The sequence below is a fragment of the Pelophylax lessonae genome, assembly GCF_965119305.1.
Source record: "Pelophylax lessonae genome assembly, chromosome: 9".
NCBI lineage: Eukaryota > Metazoa > Chordata > Amphibia > Anura > Ranidae > Pelophylax > Pelophylax lessonae.
The window spans coordinates 237,819,644-237,834,521 of record NC_138776.1 but is presented as its reverse complement, the minus strand read 5'-3'; positions in this window follow the sequence as shown (position 1 = coordinate 237,834,521).

Here is a 14,878-nt window from a genome sequence, read left to right as displayed (position 1 = left end):
ATGAAACTTTTATGCACTCTGCACTTTATGATGATGTTTTTCAATTATTTAGCACTGCACTTTTTGTATACATAAAGGTATTTTGTATCTGGGCATAACAGTCCCCTTTATATCTTTCTGACCTTTATGCTCTTAATTACGATTTGGAAACTTCCTCAATGCCATGGTTTGGACAAAAAAATACCTATATATTTCAGACTGTTCCCATATCTGTTCCTAAACCCTTTTTTTATCCTTATGCTCTTTTTCTATTCGCTCACACACCTCCTCACGTGTTAGGGATTCCACTCCCCGGCAGAGTACGCCAAAATAATTTGCCTTCCACTCTCGTGGTTGACACAAATAGCATAAAAACGAATGTCCTGTTGTTAGACTCAGAAGATGTTCCTATGTAGCTCCATATTAGTGAATACCAGCCAATGGCATATGCAAAGGAAACAGAGATAGACTCCAATGATAATCCCCTTTTTTATTAAAACCTTGATTCTAAACTACTCACATGGTACAAAATAAAAACTCACATATAGTGTAAAATCACGCTGTGGCATCAGGTGTATAGTGATAGGTTGGATGTCTCACCACCTCCAGGAGTTAAAAGTTATGCTCACATGTCTCTGTGTTTGCATCCATTCTCCTTCCTTACTTCCTGATGCCTTCAGCTGTTGCCACGTAGCCATGCCCCAATGTGTTTCGTCACTACCGACAAACCCCAAAAAAACAAAAGTTCTGCGGCCCCACCCCTTGTGATGTCAGCGACTCAGCATGCACTGGTCAGTGATGTCACAAGTGGATAGGCCACCAGGTGATGTCACCAGGGGGTCCTGCCCATTACCTATTTTAAGAACTGTCAAATGAAGGAGTAGGCATTCGGCGATTAGCCTTCGATGAGTGTGGCGCTTTTTCTTTTTTGGGTCCGGCGGGCGTCAATGGATCTACATCGAGGGACATTGTTTTTTTTTTGTTTTTAAAGGACCTGTGAACTTTATTTATTTTTGACACATTTTTGGTGAATAAGTAGAGGTACAATGCACCCCATACTCATTCACATAGGGTGGAATCTAGGGGCCCCCTTGCTACAGGGGTTTCCAGATTCCAATAAACCCCCTGCCTGCAGACCCCCGCAACCACCACCGAGGGTTGTCGAGAAGAGGCCCTTGTCCCCATCAACATGAGGACAAGGGGCTTTGGGGTGTGGGCATGTGGCCTGGTATGGTTCAGGAGGGGGGGGGCTCGGGGCTCGCTTGTCCCCCCCCCTTTCCTGGCCTGCCAGGCAGCGTGCTCATGTAAGGGTCTGATATGGATTTTGGGGGTGACCCCATGCTGTTTTTTTTTCACATTTTAGGGTGAGGTTCCCCTTGAAACCCATATCAGACCTAAGGGGTTTGTATGGATTTTGGGGGTGACCCCACGCTGTTTTTTTTTTCAAATTTTAGGGAGAGGTTCCCCTTAAAATCCATACCAGGCCTAAGGATCTGGTATCGATTTTGAGGGGCCCACGCTGTTTTTTTCTATTTTCTTTTTTGTATTGCCAGGTGCTGGCAATAGCTTGCATCTGCAAAGTATATTTAAATGTCATTTTTTTGTTTAGAAAGGTCAGTTTTGCTGCAGCGGGTTCTATATGCAGTACAGATGTGCCACTTTACAGTCAGACTAAGGGGACCCCTGGGCACTATATTTAAAGGAATTTTAAACTTTTATTGTTTCACTTTAAGCATCATTAAAATCACTACTCAATTGTTTTTACGAAAATTATTTGCATTGATACATGTCCGTCAGGGCAGTACCCGGGCCCCCATACCCTTTTTATGACCAATAAACTTGCATATAAGCCTTCAAAATGGAGACTTTAGATTTTTCATGTTCAGGTTTGATAGACTTATATAGAGTTTGCAGCTTGGTACCATTATTAATTAATTTTGATTCATAGTGTGAAGTTTAAGTACATCCTTCCTGAGGATTGGTGACCGGAACTGGACAGTGTGCTCAAGACGTGTCAAGCCAAAATTTTATATAGTAGTAAAATTAAAGTTTTATCTCGAGTAAATATCCTATTTAATGTTTGATTGACACCATATGCAGTCCAGTGTGATTTTAATCTGCATCAAAAAGCGCATGCACAGTGTTTTTCATGTATTTCAATGGCCTTAGTTCACACTAATGAAGTGCGCTCCAGTGCCGTCAACAAAAGTAGAGCATGCTGCATTTTTTTCTAGATGGAACGCATCTGGAATGCAGCAAAGTGCAGTAAAAACTCACCAGAATTCACCAGAACGCATCAAAAACACTCTGACGCGCACATGTTCTGAATTTAGTAGAAGGAAAAAAAAGGAAAAAAATGCACCAGAACGCATCAAAAACATACATGCAGAAACACATCTGGAGTACAGAAATTGTGGTGCGCACCGACCCTAATGCATGCTACTAATCTGCGAACCTTGTTTGTTGCAGTTTCCTATTTCCTTTCAGTAATCCCTTACATTCCCATATTTGCATATGCTACTAAAATAGATCAGATTAGGGCTCAATGCATCATGTTTTACACAGTTTATGTTGGCTTGTGCAACGGTAGTTATAAACAGTTGTGTAAATCTCAAGACCTTAAGATAACACAATTATCATAAACATAGTAGGAAGTAAACTATATGGCAACAAAATAATAAGAGGCTGATAAGTGAAACTCCTCTATTTGCAATTTAAAACCTTCCAGCCCAGGCTTATAGCAGAATGATGGATATCCCATTCTAAGTGGACATCATATGACATCCTTCAGAGCGGGCCACTCATGCACGCCCCAGGGGGCGTGCAGCGTGGTGATCCATGGTGCGGTATATCCCTATGATGTAGTCTCTTTACCATGTGATCAGCTGTGTTCAATCACAGCCGATCACAGTGTAAATAGGAAATGCCAGTTATTGGCATTCCTCTCATTGGCTTATTGCCTAACCCTACACAATTAAACCAGAATGTAGAACCGTGAACGCTCAATCAATCAAACCCATGCATGGACTTCCTCCACTTACAGCACTTGTGGAGAGGAGAGCCGATTAACGGCTTTCCTCACAGGGGAGATCTGCCCCATCAGTAATGCCTGTCAGTGCCCACCAGTGATGCTCACCAGTGCCCAACAGTGATGCCCACCAGTGATGCCAATCAGTGTCCATTAGTGATGCATGTCAATGCTGTCATGGAAATGAATATATGATTGAGGCACAAATAACTCTGTTGCGCTAATAAGTGCACTTTTGGATATTAATGTACGCCAGGCGCAATCAATCTCGTTGTGCTAAAAAGCACAGTTCTCAGCTCTTTTGTATAAGGCAATGGAGCATGCTCACTATCCTCAGAGATACAGACACACACAGGTTGTTTCAGTTTGGATGCTACCAAGTTTTGTCCTGTGTTAAACAATGGGCTCCGTTTTTTTATAGGGCAACAAAAGAACAAAGACAGGAAGTGATGGCTACACCACATCAGCCAATCAGTTCCAGATGTACAGTCACATGACATAAGTTACTCACATAGAATCAGCCAATGACACACCTGTATACATTCAAATATATAAAAGGAAGAGGAAGTACACAGACGTGAATAAACAGAACAATGTGCACGGCTTATTGCCTAACCCTACACAATGAAACCAGCATGTAGAACCGTGAACACTGCTCCAATCAAACCCATGCATCGACTTCCTCCATTACTACTAGCGTGAATCCCACTCAGCAAAGCTTCAGAGAACAATGCCTAATAGAATTATACTACTGTTCCCATAGACATGAGGCTATCTGCAGGGAAAGAGCATGCTGTTTCCACTATGGTGATCAGGCACAGTAGAAAGACATGAGATTGTATCCCTTCATAAAGCCAGACAGATATCAAAATGATATTGACTCCGCACCGATCTATACCTGCAAACAAACCTGCACACTGAGTGTTTGCCGGAGGAGATGTCTGGTGAGCGAACAGTCCTACACATCTAAGGGAAGGTTTTCACTGCCAGTAGTCTTTCCTTAACGCTGGTTCGCCTGAATACGCTCTACAGAGAGTATTTGGGTAAACCAGCATTAAGGAAATACTATTGGCATATAAAGAGCGTATTGCAAGCAAACTGACAACAGGAGCCATAATAACAAGCTGAATAAAACACATGCTGAAAAATGTCCACACTCGTCCTAATAAAATTTCCACAACAGTGCCTTCTCATCAGTGCCACCTATCAGCGTACATCAGTGCCCATCAGTGCCTCCTCACCAGTGCTGCCTTTCAGTGCTGTCTATCAGTGCCACCTTTGCAGAAAATGGTTTGACAGCACTCCAGTGTTGAACGGATAAAAGTCTTTATTTCTCCATAAATGTGACAGTACAATAGACAGAAGCCTCAAACAGCAAACGCGTTTCATGAATCAATTTCGCCTATTGATTGCTGAAAAGCAAATGGGTTAACTAGTTTTCCAATTGACTCGGGATTGGTTTTAGCTGTGGTAACTATTATATGGATCGCAGTGAAAGCATATGCTTTTCAGCAATGGATAAGCGAACTTGATTTGTGAAACGTGTTTGCTGTTTGAGGCTTTTGTCTATTGTACTGTCACATTTATGGAGAAATAAATACTTTTATCCGTTCAACACTGGAGTGCTGTCAAACCATTTTCTGCAAAGATGATACTCCCATGGTTCACAGACTGGACGTGCACCCAGTTTAGATTGGATTGTTATCTACCACTTGGAGCGGCATCGATTTCCTTTGTGTTGGTGTATCAGTGCCACATATCAGTGCACATCAGTGCTGCCCATCAGTGCATATTAGTGCCGCCTATCAGTGCCCATCAGAGCTGCATATTAGTGCCTCCTCATCAGTGGCTATCACTGCCGCCTCATCAGTGCAGCCTATCAGTGTCTGTCAGCCTCATCAGTGCACATCAGTGAAGGAGAAAAATTACTTATTTGCACAATTTTATAACAGAAACTAAGATAAACATTTTTCCCCCAAATTTAGGATCTTTTTTTATTTGTTTAGCAAAAAAGTAAGAATAAACACCACTAAAAAAAATGCTCTATCAATCTAAAAAAAAAATGATAAAAAATTGGTTTGGTACAGCATTGCATAACTGTGCAATTGTCATTCAAACTGCAACAGAGCTGAAAGCTGAACATTGGCCTGGGCAGGAAGGGGGTGAAAGTGCCCAGCATTGAAGTGGTAACATAAATGTAATGTTTTTTTTTTTTTTTTTTTATTATGCCTGCCTGGAGTTTGGCTTTAGATTGTCCTTCATTAAGATGCAATGATTAACCATAAAATTAGCTACTGGTTTGTTTGTTTTTTCTACTGTTTTTTTTTTTTTTGTTCTACAGTTTTTTTTTTTTTTTTTACAGTTTTTTTTTTTTTGGTTGAGCCAGATGGACTTGTGTCTTTTTTCAACTGTATTTATCGGCGTATAACGTGCACCGGCGTATAACACGCACCTACATTTTAGGAGAGGAATTTCAAGAAAAAGCTGAAATTTAAAATAAACAGCTTTGAACTCAGAACATTTTTTTTTAATCAAATGCAGTCTCACCAGTGCCCACGAATGCAGCCTCATCAGCGCAGTGCCCACGAATGCAGCCTCATCAGCGCAGTGCCCACGAATGCAGCCTCATCAGCGCAGTGCCCACGAATGCAGCCTCGCCAGCGCAGTGTCTTTAAATGCAACCTCGCCAGCTCAGTGTCCATACATGCAGCCTCGCCAGCGCAGTGCCCATACAGGCAGCCTCGTCAGCGCAGTGCCCATACATGCAGCCTCACCAGCGCAGTGCCCATACATGCAGCCTTGCCAGCGCAGTGCCCATACATGCAGCGTTGCCAGTGCAGTGCCCATACATGCAGCATCGCCAGTGCAGTGCCCATACATGCAGCGTCGCCAGCACAGTGCCCATATATGCAGCGTCGCCAGCACAGTGCCCATATATGCAGCCTCGCCAGCGTCATTGACACTATCCGAATCACTTAAAAAGTCCAAGAAGCAGCACCGAGAGGTAGAAGGGGGCGGGCGGCGCAGAGGAGAAGGAAGGACGCGCTGTCATCGGAAGTCCCAGTGCCTATGATAGATGTCGGCATAGAAGGTGGGACTTCCGATGACAACTCGTCCTTCCTTTTCCTCGGCACCGCCTGCCCCCTTCTACCTCTCGGCGCTGCTTCCTGGACTTTTTTTTTTTAATATCGGCGTATAACACGCACTGTTACTTTTTCCTCCATTTTCAGGAGGAAAAAGTGCGTGTTATACGCCGATAAATACGGTATGTAACTTTCTAGCTGTAACCATCTAAGGTTGACTAGTTAGTATAAGTTATCAAAAGAAGAGTTATATGAACGCTTATCACCCCAGTGTTGTTACAACAGTTGAGCAGAAGGAAATAAACAACAAAAATATGATAGTGAAATCATTATGTTAAAGGCTAAACTATGTAAGAGAAAAGTGTATTCAATAACTTTGTTATCTGTACAGAAGCAATACAGAGACAAGGTTTCTGGTCACAATTAGCTCCAGCTCCTGTTATTACATTCTCCACCATAATATACAATTAATAAAAATCCAGCAATGAGAAACTGCCAGGTGGTTAATCTCTCCAGCACTAATTCAGGATGGATCAACAAGCTATCGTACCTTGTATCTCCCTACATCCTTTCCTGAAGTTTAAAATGATGGCTTTCTACTCCAGATGCTTTAATTTGTTTTCTTTAATCCGCACCCCAAGGAAAGCAGTAATGTGACATGCACAGTGTGGCCAAATTGTGTTAACAGTGGGAGGCACCTAAAGGAGCATAGTTATTGTAACGGAACCTCCACCCACACTGTACTTGTGGGCTTCCATCAGTCTTGAACATAGACACTGTATCAGATGTTCCCAGCCGCCCTACATACAAAGCTAGCCGACAACTTAGCTTGTACTGGAATCTTCTCCTTTATTAAACCGTTTCACACTTATTTATACACACATGAGCACATCCCCCTCCGGATCAAATTACCCCATCAAGTCAGGGGTTGCCTGATTACATCCCTATGCAGATGAAATTGTATACAGAAGTATAATTAACAACCAACACAAACAGTATACTATTTCCACTCAGCAACTAACAGATGACAAGTATACAATCAACCTGAGCCAATTAAGTAGCAGACGGCCATCCTCGAGCTCCTGGAATACAATACACATTATTTAAATACACATCTAAGCATTGCTTTGAGTATTTAGGAGTCACAGACTTCATGGCAACAGGTTATAGGTCTAAAGTGTAAAGTGGGATTAAATCTTCATATTTCTTGAGAGATATGGTTGATAAATATTACTCTCCCATTTGAAGTTATCCAAACTGTATTTTCAGTGTCCATTAAGGATCTGTCTTTCACTCCCAGTGACGGTGAGTACCGCCACGGTTATATATAAAAAAATAAAAAATAAAACCTTTGTGTACCCATAAAATATTCTTAGATTGCTGTACTACAAGTAAGAGTCTCACAGACATGTATAAACCTCAACACAATCATTTTGAAAACTCTTCCATTGCATACAATATAATGTGTACACTGAGAATAGACAAAGAGCTAACACTTTTTCTTAGCCTACCTTAACCACTTGACCTCTGGAAGATTTTCCCCACTTTATGATCACTCCATTTTTTGCATTTTGGCACTGTGTTGTGTTACTTTAACTGACAGTTACTCGGTGGTTATGAGTGGTTAATGGTGGTTATGAGTAAGCGATCTCCAGTATCGTGAAATGCGTCAACCTGTCACATGTCCCTGTGATGTACTGTCTGCACTTTATTCATGGTGAGGAATAAATGCTTTGATGTTTTCATTAAGTTCCTGAGTGAGGTCATTTTTCTCTTTTGACTGAAGTATCTGGATGGCGGATCCGACTCGCACCGGAATGTTTTGTCTCACCTGAGCGGTTTTTCTTTGTTAGAATCAACAGATATAATGTATGTAATGTGCAATCAGTGCTGGGACAAGGCCATCCAGCGCCCAGGACAAACATGCCAAAATACACCCCCTCCTCCCCTTACGGTTAGGATCAGGGCGCCCAAATCCCTGCAAAAAAATGACAAAACTTGTATTCATTTATTATTTGCAGTTATTAGGTGCAGTTATGATGAACTTGTATATTCTGGAATTTGTGAACCCACAAAGGGGAAACAGGTATGTTCAGTGCCTCTGATAGGGGGGGACCACCAGTCCTCCTGTAGGGGGCCTGGGCACACAGGGGGGCCCCAACAGCATGGGGAATCTGTGTGGTCGGGCAGAGGGGCAATTACAGAAAGAAGTCCTGTGCGGCTCTCTGCAGCAGCTGAAAGCCAGTTTCACCCTCTCCTGCAAGCTTTCAGCTGCTGCGGGTAGAGACACAGACACAGGGCATCATTCCTGTAATTGCTTCTCCGACACCGATCCCCCTCCCTGTTCTGCCTGCTTCTGATCCCCCTTTCTTCCCGTGTGTCCCCCTTTTACTGCGCTGCCCCCCCCCTCTTCCCAGAGTGCTGCAGGCTTCCCTGTACTGTAAAAAAATAACAAATTCTAAAAAAAAAAAAATAGTAATTAAACATTGTAATAAATAATTTCAAAAAATTGTAAAATTAAATAATTGTAAACATTTTTAACATTTTAAAAAATATATATATAATTTTTTTTAATGTAAAAAAAAACCTATTTAAAAGGGGCTAATTCACACAGGTTCTCTGTTATTTTTGTGTCCGCTAAAAATGACTTTGTATTACTAGTGTATTTTTAGTGAAAATATTAAATATATTTAAGGGGGGAGGCTCTTTAACCGATTTCGGACTGCCCGCCGCAGTTATACTGCGGCAAGCAGCCCCTCCTGCGGGAACCGACATAGGTACAGTATACATCAGTCGCGCGCCTGCAGCTAGGGGGTGAGCGCATGCCGCCGGCGGTGCGCTCCCACTCATCAGCGGGGACTCCGATGCACGGGGCAGGTGGCTCTGATTGCCGCCTGACACCCGCGATCGTTCCCCACTGAGAGAGAAGGACGGTCAGCTGTTGTAAACACAGCTGACTGTTCTTCTCTCTGGAATGATCACAGAGCTCCTGTGATCCTTCAACCAGTGTCTGAGCCTTCAAGTGAAGTGCGTTGGCTTTTGTTTCTAAAACTAGACTATAGAAAGTGAACATACCCAGGGCTGCAGTTAGAAATCACGGCTCCCCGAACAACCTACCTTAAAGGCCCCCCCGATTTATGAAGGATCACAGGTCTCTGTGATCATTTCACAAGCCATGCCCCCATACAGTTAGAATCACTCCCCTAGGTACACATTTAACCCCTTGATCACTTAGTGTGTTAACCCCTTCCCTGCCAGTGTCATTATTACAGCAACAGTGCAAATTTATAGCACTGATTACTGTAGTAATGTCACTTGTCCCCCCAAAAGTGTCAAAAATGTCAGTCAGTGGTCCGATCTGTCCACCGCAATGTCTCAATCCCGCAAAAAATCAAAGATCGCCGCCATTACTAGTAAAAAAAAAACAATAAAATTACATAAATGTTTCCTATAGTTTGTAGACGCGATAACTTTTGCGCAAACCAATCAAAATACGCTTATTGCGATTTTTTTTTTTTTACCAAAAATATGTAGCAGAAAACAAATTGGCCTAAAATGTTAAAAAATTTTGATTTTTACATTTATTTTTGGGAAAGTTATATAGCAGAATGTGAAAAATATTGTTTTTTTTTTTTTCAGAATTGTTGCTCTGTTTTTGTTTATAGCGCAAAAAATAAATATCGCAGAGGTGATCAAATACCACCAAAAGAAATCTATATTTGTGGGGAAAAAAGGACATCAATTTTATTTAGGTACAGCATCGAACGACCGTGCAATTGTCCCTTAAATAAGTGCTAAATCGCAAAAAATGGCCTGGTCATTAAGGGGGCAAATCCAGAAGTGGTTCAACATTGTAATATATCATTTAAAAAATGTTAACATTTAAAATAAAAAAAAATTATAATTTTTTTAAATGTATTTAAAAAGGGCAAATTCACACAGGTTCTCTGTTATGTTTGTGTCCACTAAAAATGACTTTGTATTACTAGTGTATTTTTAGTGAAAATATTGAATATATTCGGGGGGGCTCTTAAAGAGGAAGTAAACTCCCCCAATAAAAACGAGGAAAAAAAAGCCCTGTAAAGAAAAAGGCATAATGAGCTAGTATGCATCGCATACTAGCTCATTATGTAGTACTTACCTTAAAAGTATGTAGTACTTACCTTAAAACGAAGCCCCCGCCGTGCCGCCACCTCAGCGACAGGACGGCGACATGTCTGGCCGTCCTGCTTCCGGGTTCTGATTGGCCGGAGGCGCGATTACATCACTCCCGCGCATGCGCGCGGGAGCCGCCGTTCACGGCACTGAGCTCTGAAGGAACGGCACGGGTGGCCGTTCCTTCAGAGCGCCTGCGCCGATGACGTCATCGGCAGTAGGCACTCTAAATATCTCCTAAACGGTGCAAGTTTAGGAGATATTTATAGCACCTATAGGTAAGCCTTAATATAGGCTTACCTATAGGTACAAGTTTGTGAGGTGGGTTTACAACCTCTTTAAGGTAGGTTGTACGGGGCCCTGTGATTTCTAACAGCAGCCCTGGGTATGTTCACTTTTCTATAGTATAGTTTTAGAAACAAAAGCTAACGCACTTCACTTGAAGGCTCAGAGACTGGTTGAATTTGGATCCATGTTTGAGCTAGGTGGTTGATCTATCAATCAGCTTGTGTACAACAAGGCTGTTGGGTTTTTCCTGAATTATCAGTGCTACTGGCTATAGCCGGGCAACAAGGATCATTGTATTCTGTATTCAGTATTCTGTATCCAGATTACTGTATTCTGACAGTGGGGAGGGCTCCTCGCCAGCAGAGCACAATAGCTCAGCGAGAAGCATTCCCCCATCCACATGGAAAGTATGGATGGAGAAATCTGGCCATGTTTTTCATTCAACCCACTGGTTGAAAGAATAAAAAAAACAACGAATCACATATGGCCTGCCTTACTGCTCTGATGAGGGGCTGTCTTGGCTCAGTGCCTCTGATATTTGGGCCAGTGACTAGGGTATGTGTCCTCAATGAACACAGTGACTGACAAGCACAGTGATTTTACTCTTTGGGAGTGGGAAGCATGGCCACATTTTAACCATATCTATATTTCATTGTGCTCAACTTACTCCCTGATAAGAATTTATCTACATGGCCAATGAGGTTTAATGTGGAGAAGTGTAAGGTTTTGCAGTTGGGGACTAAAAACATAAAAGCACAATACACTTTAGGGGGGGAACTTCTGGAGGAATCAAAAATGGAGAAAGATCTGGGAGTCTTAGTGGAAGAAAGACTTAGTAATAGCATGCAATGTCAAGCTGCAGCTGCCAAAGCCGGCAGAATATTAGCATGCATAAGGAAGGGGATGTATTCCAGATATAAGACTATAATCCTTCCACTTTATAAAACTCTGGTCCGACCGCATCTGGAGTATTCTGTCAAGTTCTGGTCGCCGGTCCTCAGGAGGGATGTGTGGAGCTGGAGAGAGCTCAGAGAAGGGCAACTAAACTAATTAGGGGATTGGAGGACCTTAGTTATGAAGAGCGTTTACAAGCGCTTGATTTATTCTCCCTGGAAAAGAGACGCCTGAGAGGGGACATAATAGTGATTTACAAATACCTCAACGGTGATCTCAACATAGAAAAAAAAACTATTCAGTCGCAAGGAATGCATGAGGACACGAGACCATACAATGCGATTAGAGGAGAGGCGTTTTAACCTCAGGCAACGCAGAGGGTTCTTTACAGTAAGGGCTACAAGATTGTGGAATTCTCTACCACAAATGGTAGTAACTGCATGGAGTATGGCTACTTTTAAAGACTCTTGGACATTCATCTCAAGGATCAAAACATTCAGGGATATGAGAAATGATTACGGCCACACACACCTACACAGGTTGAACTGGATGGTCTATTGTCTTTATTCAACCTCCACTACTATGTAACTATGCACTATGTAACTATGTAATTTTTCAGGGTGGCATCTGGGGTTTTTTTCCAGTACATTAAACAACAATGTGCAATATAGATAAACCTGGATGTCATAAACACAAAGGCCATCGATAAAAAAAAAGAGAAAAATGTAAAAGGCACTTCCTTGTAGTGTGGACATTAAACATTACATGGCAGAAAATTTGCATTAAGTGTCCTTCTAAACGTAACCTTTATTGTTTGCAACACAAATTATCTCAAATGCTTATCGGTTGATGAAAAAGAGCTCTCCTTTCTGTTTTTGTGACCTATTTTGCTTACTTTGCATTTCTCCATAAGAAAAAAAAAATATGTGGCTTACTAAGTATATTTGATACCAAGAGCTGCTTGGGCATTGAAGAGGAAGGGAGTGTCATACATATGTAAATGCCCACACGTATGACTCTATAGTCATATGGACTGCACAGACAAGAAAAAGGAGGAAATAAAGAGCTCAGAAGGGAACTGAAACTGGAGATTGCTCAGTAGATGGCAACAGCTGGTCTGCTCAATATCAGGCTGCAGGGTGAACACAGAGAGAAGATGAGAGGGACACCTGAAGGAAGGATCAACCAGGTATATTTAATCCAACACAAAATGAATGCTTTAGTTGAAATGAAGAGAGGAGCTGCTCAGGTGAGGCTGTTTATTCTGGTGCAGGTCAGATCCACCATCCAAAGTTTGTTAAAACCAAAAAAGTGAGACCTCAATCGAAGATGAAAATGAAATCAATGGTATCCTTTATTCCTCATGAACAAATTCATACAGACAGTGCATCAAAAGACATGCCAGGTTGATGCGTTTCACGATACAGAGGATCGCTTACTCATGACCAGGTGGTGCATAGTACATAGAAGTCGGGTTTGTGCGTGTTCTTCTCTATCCCCGCTGACGAAGTCCCGTCCATACAGGACGTAACGCGTATGGGGGGAGATCACGTGACACCCATGGCTATCTTGGTATACCCTTGTGACAGCAACACACTCAAATGCTCAATTCTGGCTATATTTTGTAAGTGCAATCTATTCTATTAAAGTTTGTATTAAAATATACAGAGAGCACTAGATCTTTCCTTCCTCTCTTCCTGCGTGTTACTTGTAAAAATGGCAACTAACTAAATCCTGGATAAAGTTATATTTAAAGGGGAAAGGAGATAAGGACTGGAGCTGGTTAGTTTGGAGCCGGATTATATGCTGTTTGACCCTGCAGCGTCTAAGTTTGGAGGTGGGAGGCAGATAATGCCTGGGTGATGGGAGTTCTGCTGCACTAAAGAAGTCACCTTTTATGCAATATTGTCAGCACTTTCTTTTCAACAATGGTGGATTCCCTTTACATTCCTATTCCTTTGGCTTCAGAAAACTTCGGAACTTTCTTATCATTTATATGAACTGTAAACTTTGAGCTATACATTGGACTTGATTTATTGGCTCTTATGCTTATTGACAAGATATTACTATGCTTATACATGGGTCACTGTTTTAGCATTTTATTAATATTTTCTATACATTTGATTGCGCTGCACTTTTTGTATTTATATATTTAGTAGAGGCTTTTATGTGATTGTCCTTTTAGTGTTCAACTGTCAATTGCAGTAGATTTAATACTTTGGTCTGTTCAGCGCTGAATATTACCCTATTTTTCTATATATTTAGTATTACAGCACTTTTTCCTGAGAGGATTTTATTTGTTTATATTTGAGAATGATTTACACATGTGAGAGTGTGGGCTAATAAGGTTGGAAGTAATTTATTGAGCGATACGCCTTTCACTAAGCACACTTTTTGATTAATTAAAGTGTTACTAAACCACAACAGTAAAATCAGTCTGTAAATGCAGTAAAGCATGCTTGCTATACTGACGGTGGAACCTAGGGGGTTAATTTTGTGCATTGGGTAAAAAAGGATATTTGATCCTGTCTTCTCTGATTCTCCCCCTTCTACCATCGTCACCTAATCATTTCTTGATAGTACAAAGGCTAGGGGACAAGCTGCACATGCTCAGTTTGGTGTGTATAGCTAGAGAGGTTTTTTATTTTTTCTTGGAAGGGTGCATGTGATCAGCACAGGTTCAATCAGCACTATCAACACAGAGGGTCATGGGTCCTGCGGCCTGATAGGACAGCCAGAGTAGAATGAAAACTCCTCCTACAAGCTTTAACCAGTGCTCTGCTGGACACTGATTGAAGTCACAAGACTCCCATATACTGTTGATGAGAAAAGGTATTTAGCAGTTTATATTTACTAAAATCAGGGCTTTTTTTTAGGGGGGACGCAGCTCCGGCACCTCCAACACTGAATGTATTTAAGAGCAAGCAGGGCTTTTTTTCTCAGAAAAAAGGTTCAGGAACTCAACCACAACCCCCCCCCCCCCAAAAAAAAACCCCTCCCCAAACTGGTCAAAATTTCACTAACAGTGAGAGGGTCCTATAGGGGCATCAAAGAGAGTTCAGGAGTGTGCTACGTATACAGTGCAGGGTTCAGGGGTATGCTACACACAGAGTGCACAGTTCAGCCTTCTTCCATAGCTGCTTAGCTCGGCATCCCCCATCCACATCTCACTTTTACCCCTCTTCTTCTCTAGTACCTCCCCTCATACTGTAGATGGCTTTGCCTCTCTCTCTTGCAGGGAGATCATCCAGTGGGGGTGTCAGGATTCACAATGCACCCTAGGCACCGGCATCTCCTCAGTGCACATGGAAAACATAGGAAGCCAGACCTCTGTGTTTACAAGTGATAGTGATGATCGGGGAGCAGAGGCCCTGAGCCAAAGGTGGTGGAACTGAGTTCCACCAAGTTCCAGATGAAAAAAGCCCTGAGTGCAAGGGGTGCTGGCTGGGGT